Genomic DNA, 10261 nt, shown 5'->3' on the forward strand with positions numbered 1-10261 from the left:
ATAATGCGGACTGAATCGCGTGTCAGTCGATCGACTGACCTCGTGGGGTTTTACTTTCGTTTTAATTGTTTTAAGTTCTTTATTCGACAAATCGAGTGCACACGACTAGTTGAATGTTTAGGATATGACTGACCCATTAGATCGAGAGATAGGGACAGTTGTTAGATCACCAATTAAAATGACTAAACTATGCTGAGATCGAAAGATAGGTAAAGTTTAGATTATAAATCACTTTTCAGGACGAGAGTCAGTATTAGTGATATTAGGGACTTATAGCGAGATCGAAAGATGCTATCTGTTAAGAGTGGACCGAGAGGACCTCTTGTTTCCCGCCTCATGTGTTTGATTTAGACCGACTTAGTTTGCTGCCGCCGAAACTATAGTAAACCGACCATCCTAGTACCCTTTCTTTTATATGTTTTATTCGTTTATTTAGTTTATTGTCTTTTATTGCTATTAGTATAGACCAAATCAATTCAACCCCCACTTTCGTTACCTTAGACTAAGTTAGACAATTAGAAATTACATTCGCCTCCTTGTGGTTCGACCCTGTTACCACTAGCCTAGGTTAGTCTTAATAGGAAATTATAAATCTTATTTTTGGTACCTACAACGACGGGTATCACACCCTATCCTCAAGGCACAACCATCCTCAAAGGCTCCCATGGAAGGAATTATGGTGAAGGAAATGAGGTAAGGCGATATCTAGGTCTGAAGGAAGGAGGCGGAAATGATTTGCGATTCTATCAAAACACAATTATAAACCCTCGCTGTAAAGACGCTACTCAATCGAGTAACCAACCTACTCGATCGAGTGGCCCCTACTCGATCGAGTACCCAAGCTACTCGATCGAGTAGCCTCGACTAGATCGAGTACCACTCATCCTAAGGCCTATCACGACACGAGGCATCTCTTGCACGAATTCCCAAAGGCTATCACATGCCCCTATAGTCGGTCAACGCTGGTCAACGGGTCCCTAAAAGGACGAGTATTACAGTCTCCCCCCCTTAAAAAGAACTTCGTCCCCGAAGTTCGACTCATCCTCCCCCAAACCACACGACAAGAAACTAAGGTCGACACCACCGTTTACCCGACACAGGTCAACAACTCTCTAGAAGTATTATCTCACTTCGTATGTCCATCAAACATCATCATCGTCAATTGCCTAACACACACCACACACTCAAGAGTCGAAGAACCACTACTTGAATTACCGAACACACAACATGCACCAACCCGACCAACTCGACTATCGCTTATACTACTACATCGAACTATGAAGACACGCATTAACACAATTACCAGACTATGCTATCACTGGCCCGCAATCACCAACACAAAACATGCAACACAACGGTCCTATCACAGATTCACAACAAGGTATGATTCATAGCCGCACAACGCAAAACCACTGATGACAACCCCGCTACTGCTCATGACATCATATTCCCCATGATAACATAACGAATGATTACTGAAAATAAGGTATAATGACATGTCATCTTGTTCGACAATTATTCACTCTCACTTCATTATACAATTCCCACAACAAAACTATTAAAACAATTATGAACTCATACTTTAAATGTAACAGAGATACTATGAAACATCACAAACATACTGCAAAATTGTTATAATTACGACATTTTCCCTTTGCGACATTACTCTTCCCCTCTAAAAAGGAACTTCGTCCCCGAAGTTCACCATCAAACGAATTCCCTGTCCCATAATCCGACACCTATTGCATTTTGTCGACATTACTCATTAACCACCACTAATATTAATTCATATACACACGCCACTTTACTAACAAACATTGCGTGATCAGAATCCATACAAACGTACACCATTGAAATTACATACTACTTCACGGACACACACACACACACACACACACACACACACACACAGATATATATATATATATATATATATATATATATATATATATATATATATATATATATATATATATATATATATCTTGTGACGAACTAGCAACCTCTCCACAACTTGATATTATACAACCACACGGAAGAGGTGGGAATATTAAAAACATATTACTTGATTAACCATGACAGATGGTACGGGCCCAAAGATTATAAGGTAACACAAGTACTACGAAAATTGCGTGGAATGCTCAAAATCCTTGTCCACCCATGACACCTGACGCCACATAACCACTACTCACAAGGTAAAGATATGTACATATACAAAAATGAACTTAAACAACATCACTTGCATGCCAAGTTCCCGCAACAATATGTGTCACTGTCCCGTCACACCTATATCTCACAAATTTCACTTATAACTCAAGCACAAGTCAAAACATGACTAAAAATGAGGCTAAAACATGTTACTAACCCTCAACAACCATGACTAATATCAAAACATCTAAAAATATGAGCATTCAAACAATTTAAATCTGGAAAAGTGCCTGTAACAGTGACACTAGATTGAGTTGGTCAGGCACTCGATCGAGTTGGCCCTACTCGATCGAGTATCTTAGCTACTCGATCGAGTAACCCGAGATCAGAATACCCCTTCAATAGACACACCTGCAGCTACTCGATCGAGTGAGGGGCGCTCGATCGAGTTGCTACAGGTCAAGAATTGCCCGGAAATCCACACACAATATATATTGTCACGTAACTATGAGTCGGGGTGATGACCCGACCAAAAATCCTGTAAAACAAGTTCAGAAATAAGCAAGTACGGCCTTATGGCCACCGATACAAATCAAGTACGAAAAAGTACCAACCGAGACACACAAATATCCAACATAAACTACAAACATAACAGAAAGAAACGGAGTATCACTCCTGCTGCTGCTGCTCGTCCATCACGACATCCTCATCTCCACCACCACCCGATGTGCCTGCTCCTGACGCACCAAGACCCGCATCACCACCGGCTCCAGCATCTGGTCTAACGTAGCATGGGGTCAAACCACCGTAAGGGTATAACTGAGGCGCTCCCCATGTAGACATATCCACCCCATAAGAGTGGAAAACCCCGCTGCTATCCCTAACTCCCCTCTCTCAAACCGGATGTGGTCCCGAGGTCCCAATACCCTGAACATATGCCATCTCATGCAGGTTCCGGAGCGTCAAGGTAGAGGACACTCTCTCGGCAAGGTATCTCTCACGCGTCTCTGGGGTATCAAGAGAAGGGTAACTAGGAAACGGATACTGTGGTGGTGCTGTCTGCTGTGGCTATGTCTCAGCCATCCTCTCTCGCACTCGGCGTGGCCCTCTCCCCATCCTAGGTCGATCTTCCTCAGCCCTCACGTTCTCCCCCTTCCTCGGCCCAAGCATGACTCAGAGGATCTCCGGGTCGATGACATACGTATGCCTCGCAGGACGCGCATCCTCCTCCTCCTCCTCGTCAGAATCGGCAGATATAACTGCTGCAGGTAAAGGCTCTGTCGGTGGGAGGTGCTCAGGAGCTGGTATCTTCATCCAACTCATGCCCCCACACCCTCTACGCTAAACTGCCATCCTCCAAAGTTTTCAACCATTTTAGGTCGAGGAAGTAAGCTCTGTCCAAGGTAGGTACCGGGGTGGCTAAAGGTGTGTAGGCCGGAGAAGCCTCAAAGGAAGTTAGCTTCTCAGCTAAACGTGTGGCAATGGCACCACAACTTAGGATCCTAGTGTCACACGAGGCCATCAAAGCTAGACTGGCACACACTATGGCGGGAGCACTAAAGGTCACTCTCTCAGTCCGCTCGGCGTTAAGGTACGCCATCAGAAGCATCAACTTATGTGATTTCAACTTACTCACATCCGATCTCTCGTAGAGGAGACACGACAAAGCACGAAGAAAGATCTTCAAAGTGACATGTTGCACATCATTGATCAACATCTTACTAGTAGTGGGAGCTGATTTCCCGGTGATACAAGGCATAAGACTGCAAACCCCACACTCGGTCGTTATGTCACGAAGGGCTCTCTTGGCAGGCTTAGCCAAGCCAAGGTGAGAAGCAAACAAGTCCATGGTCAAGACAAAGCTGGTGTTCATGAGGCGGAACTCCACAGTTTGTTCCACCGGCTCGTATTTAAACGAGCTCATGAACTCGAGGGTCAGAAAGGCATACGAATGCTTTCGTAGACGATACAGTCCGGTCAACCCCAAGGTCTCAAAGATGTGTCTGACATCGGTCTCAATACCCAGATCATCCAAAAAGGTTGTGTCAATGCAGCGGGTCGGTCTCATCTTACGAGTCTGTATAGCCACAAACTTCTTTCTTTGTGTGAAATCCACAAATACCACAGACGGCTATTCGGGTACAGCCGGGACTACCGGTCCACTCCCTTCCCCAATTTCAGGCTCAGAAGCCCTATCCCTCTTACTCTGTCTAGTCCCCACCGTAGGTCTCGGCATCTGTTTCAGCATACAATTTCAATATACAACCACACATATACTTGAAAACCACATGAAACATACGTGTATTATCATGTAAAGAAATAGCTAAGTATACACTTTCACCAACAATCCAAAATTATAAGCAAAATTCTCAATTCTTAGAAATCAGACGGTCTCTACAGCTGTAAATTTTTTGACATATTTAGCATGAATTAACTTAACTACTACTACTTTTAGGACTCCAACCTTCAAAACATCTTCACATACATCCAAATTGCACAATAACATTAGACGGATTTCTGTTTGGGGCACTTTTAAGACGGAGTTTTAAGACAAAATTTTGAGTGAAAATCACGAAAATCAACTCTATACATGATATATACGGCATAGATTACCCAATTTTCATCCTCTTACATACAATAGACAACCCAAAATCAATTTAATTTCTCAAACCCTAAAATTTTCGGTTCACTTCATCATCCAATTCGATTCGATTTTTTGCATAGTTATCAACAATAATCATCAAAGGAAAGCATCTAGATCATATTGCAATAATTAGAAGCAAGTTTTAATACATGTAAATCGATTTTTCAACACTTTCCAACATCCTATATGATTCTAACTAATTAAAAACATCCAAATAGAGTGAGAATTAATACCTTGATCAATTAGTAAGTAAAAAGAACGAATTCAAGCAAGAAAATCACCAAATTAAAGCACCACAATCACAAGAATCAAAGAGTTTGAGAGGGATTTGGGAATTAGGGTTTGTGAAAATAAGGAAGGAATAAAAAGAATGAACAAAAGAAAGGGTTTATGATCCCGTTATTTTCTGGGTGCTGTAGCACTTACTCGATCGAGTAAGTATGGTACTCGATCGAGTTGGAGTTACTCGGTCGAGTTACCGTAGGGAATTTCCAACTTTCTCGACGTTATAGCTTCCAAACTAGATCGAATGAGGTCTACTTGGTCTAGTAGGCACTTGTACTCGGTTAAGCAAGGCTAGATACACGGTCGGAAATACGAGATTGATTAAAGTTTCCCTGCAAAACAGTAACACGTGTCGATTCCAAAACGAATTCGGACATCGGCACAGATTAACATACTCATTCACATCGTATCGCTACTACACAAATACAACGTGTCATCTGATAATTACATTACCTCATTCAACTCATTATTTTCATACCATAACAATTATTATGCAACCACTGGACTATCTTTTAGCTTCAACACACATACCTCTAATATGTTTTCTTTACCTCTAATCTCATTATCGTAACCTCAACAAGACGGTTCCTAAACATGCATTTGTAACTTTGATATTATAACTATTAATCACATCACTCTAGTTATTCACCTATCACATAACTTTAATTTAACATCAAAGTTTACTAATAATCTAACATTGTAACAACAATTAACAATTAACTTACTCAATTTAATTGTCATATCGCGGAAGCGTTCAATCATGTACTTATCACATCCATTCCAATACTACTTTGATAGCCATCACGACAAATTCAAAACTTACTAACTATCATTATTACTACTACTTACAAGACTTACAAACTCTTTATATCAACTACTAATACCAACTATTTGGAGCAGACACTACCATCACCACATTCTATACACTGTGTCGTACTATAAAGATTTCACCACTTCTACGCTTTTCACACATACTTCTATTCATGCACAAACCTTTACGTTTCTCATTATCATCACACACATGCTAACTTCAATAGAAGCTTCATCACAAACAATTCTAGCATAACCATTATACACATTAGGCACATAATTGCCGACTCAACATCCCCATACCCGGTGACTGGCTTAAGCATAATGGGGCCATGATTTTGAAATGAGGGCGCCTACTCACCCAAAATCTAGCATCAGCTGGGGCTCTCAATACACATACACCATGTTCATTTTATTTGATTCACTACGTTCATTAGGCTCATTTGTTAAAGGTTCCAAAATCATCGCTCTGATACCACTTTGTAACACCCCCATATACCAAGGAACCTTAACAAGCAATATTGTTAGGGTCAGGATTCTACTTTGGATGAATGGAGTAGGTAGCATCGAATCGGTAGAATCGGATCGTAGGATCGTAAGATTCTACAAACTAACTAAAATATAGTTTTTACTTGGTAAAAACATGAAATTGAAGATCAAAATACATATTTATTAATATTTATCCATCAATTATTAATGATAAATAATTTTTGTGTCATTATTATGAATATTTTTTTTACAACTTATACAAGATTCGGATTTTACAATGTCATTGTATAAAATATATATTTATTCTTTTATCGTAAAATAGGATCGTAGAATCGTAAGATCGTAGAATCGTATTATGATCCTTCCTCTAGAAATTTTCAAACGAATAGGATTGTAAGATTCTACAACCATAATAGAATCGTAAGATCTAGGATCGGTCAAGCGTTTTTGGATCGTAGAATCATAGGATCGAATCGGGATTCTGACAACAATGTTAACAAGACCTTCCCTAGCATATAAAGGCGTTGCCATCTCGGTTACCCGAGGAAAGTAATAATCAAAAGTCGATAAAAGAACATTTATAATTATTACAAGTGATCTAACCAAACTACAGAAACAAAAGATACAACTCAAGATCCTTATGTGAACTACCTCTGAAGTAACTTGTGAAAGACCCATCCCTGCCAAGACTCCAGCTATCATCCAAGACCTCACCTGAAAGATCGACTGCTCACCATAAGGGATTACGACAGACACAACAGAACAAACAAAGACAAACCACACAAGGTCAGCACTTGAGGCAACACATCAACAACCACAAACACTACACAAGTACACAACACACACACACACACCACATCTCCGATCAATTACCGTCACCGACTATCCTCTGGACCAGCCCTGCCAGTGGGGGATCGCAGCCGTTCCCACCTAAGCCCCGCTCATCATATTGAGCGATAACCCTATCCCATTAATGTTACATCCCCTCCCGTGGCGGGTTCCACGGAGGGCGAAACTAGGGCGTGAAGCCACTCCCGCAAGTGACTCCACTCAGCCGAGGACGCACCTCGAGAACCATAGACAATCATTCACAATCAGTTACACCACAACAACAACAAACGAAACAACACAACACCAACCGATTACCATAATCAATCAACCACACTAACACTACAATCAACACAACAACCGACACACTAAACAACCAACAGAAACTGAGTAGGCGAACCTACCTTTAGCCAACCGCAGCTATTCCTTGTTCAATCACATGACATCGACCAAGCAAGAAAAACCCATATAAAAACAGTACAAAAGCCTATTACTATCACCACAACCCTACAAGGAACAACAATGACAAATATGATGATGATGACATACCTACGCATCTCATATCGGTGTCAAGACCGCTACCCGACACAAGCACCCTATCCCCAAGGCACAAACATCCTCAAAGGCTCCCATGGAAGGAATTATGGTGAAGGAAATGAGGTAAGGCGACATCTAGGTCTGAAGGAAGGAGGCAGAAATGATTTGCGATTCTATCAAAACACGATTATAAACCCTCACTGTAAAGACGCTACTCGATCGAGTAACCAATCTACTCGATCGAGTGGCCCCTACTCGATCGAGTACCCAAGCTACTCGATCATATAGTCTCGACTAGATCGAGTACCACTCATCCCAAGGCCTATCACAACACGAAGCATCTCTTGCGCGAATCCCCAAAGGCTATCACATGCCCCTAAGGTCGTTCAACGCTAGTCAGCGGGTCCGTAAAAGGATGGGTATTACATCCTAGTCCTTGGGAAATTAGGAAATGGTTCATGCTATGGTTCAACAGAAGGTGTCTTGTGAAAGATGTGGGATTTATGGACATACTGCAGTGCGGTGTATGACTTATGAGTACAATTGAACAGGTTCATGCTTTTTAGTCATTCAAGCAAGGTACTCCTTATTCCAAATTCTTCCCTGAAAGAAGTCAGAATGTATTCAATCAAACCCGCAGCATAATGCTTATATTATTCCTCAAAATCGTGGTAGTCAACCACAAGGGAATTTGGTTATGCAAAACCAAGGAGGTCAACAATTTCAGCAGATGCAACCTCCTCAGCATGTTCCTAGTAATGATATGGAAGAGATGAAGACTTTGTTGAAAAAAACTTTGTTGATGCCACAATAGCAAACGGCTCAAATTTCTTAACTTATAGCTCAGAACAAGATGATAGACACAAAGTTGCTCCATTGACGATTGAAAAGCCCTCAAAACAGCCAGTCAACCTTCCTCCTCAAGGTAAACAAGCACATGAATAAGTTAATGCTATTTCACTGAGGAGCGGTACTACTTATCAAAGTCCGGATATGCTCATTGATAAAGATGAAGTCCCCTACATGCATCCCAAGGGGTTGGGTAACTTGGAGTTGAGTGATGACGAGAAAGAAATAAGCAAAGATAAAACACGGGATAAGAAAAAAGACGAAAAGCGAAGAAAATAGTGAGTACTCGATCGAGTCTGGCTGGAATCGATCGAGTATCCATCCCAAATTACGATAAATCTCGTTTTTCAGCTACGACTTTTGGTGACAATAGGGTACTCTATCAAGTGACCCTTGTACTCTATCGAGTAATCCCCGTAACTGACGACGACGCTTCCAAAATGACTACTAAAGCAAAAGAAGCTGAGCCCATTGCCATTGCATTACCTTTTTCCACACCAATTGCAGAAATCCAAGCTTGATCAACAGTTTGGAAGGTTCATGGAGGTAGTGAAGAATCTTAAAGTTAGTGTGACATTTACTGAATTAGTCACTCAAGTGCCGGCTTATGCGAAGTTCATAAAGGAGATATTGTCAAAGAAGAGACCTTTCAATGAAGTGGAGACGGTCGCGTTCACTGTAGAGTGCAACGCAGCATTACAAGCCAGTTTACCTCTTCAACTAAAGGACCCATGGATTTTCTCTATTCCTTGTCATATTGATAGTATTGCTATAGATAAAGCCCTTTGCGATTTAGGGGCTAACGTTAGTGTTATGCCGTATTTAATTTGTGAAAAGTTAAATATAGGTCAACTACATGTTACTAACATGACCTTGAAGATGGTTGAGAGATCTCTTAAAAGCCCCTAGGTGTTTTAGAGGATGTTCGAGTTAGAGTAGAGAAGTATTTTATTCTGGTTGACTTTATCGTTATGGATATGGCTGAGAACTCCCAAGTCCCTATTATTCTAGGTAGACCAATCCTACACACTGTGAGGGCGGTCATAGATGTTAGGGATGGTAGTCTTACACTATGAATTGGGGATGATAAAATCACTTTTACTTTTGATAAAGCATTAAAGCATCCCAGTTTAGAAGCTTCTTGTCATATAATTAGTACTGTTGATCATACTATTGATGATTCCCTTGCTTTGCGTTTGGACAAGAATCAGTCCGACACCCCTGCTGTTGCGTCAGGACCATGGAGCAAGGAAGTATATGAGATAGAGAGGTTGATTTATGGAGATGAGCCTCATCCATCCTGAGACAGTATTGTAGACACCTCGTTTATACACCTCTCGCCAAACACCTAGTGATGATTGGGCCGCGTGTTTAGCATATGTCGCGATTTTATGACGTTTCGTAAATCGGTTAATAAAAGGTAACTCAAACACTTGTGTCTACCTCATGGTCGTCATCTAGGTGTCATTACGGTCGTTTTGGCAGTAATTAGAGTATATTTGGAGTCCGGGTCGAAAACCGTTTTCATTTCTTAACACCGTCAAATCCCGAATCAAAGTAATGTGCTTGTGTACCAATGGTTAGGGTGTCATAAAATGTTGTAGGTATGTCACATTTTGAGTCCCATGTCACTACTTTGGGCTAAACTTAAAGTTTACATTACAAAATGTG

This window comes from Silene latifolia, chromosome 9 (genome assembly GCF_048544455.1).
Source record: "Silene latifolia isolate original U9 population chromosome 9, ASM4854445v1, whole genome shotgun sequence".
NCBI lineage: Eukaryota > Viridiplantae > Streptophyta > Magnoliopsida > Caryophyllales > Caryophyllaceae > Silene > Silene latifolia.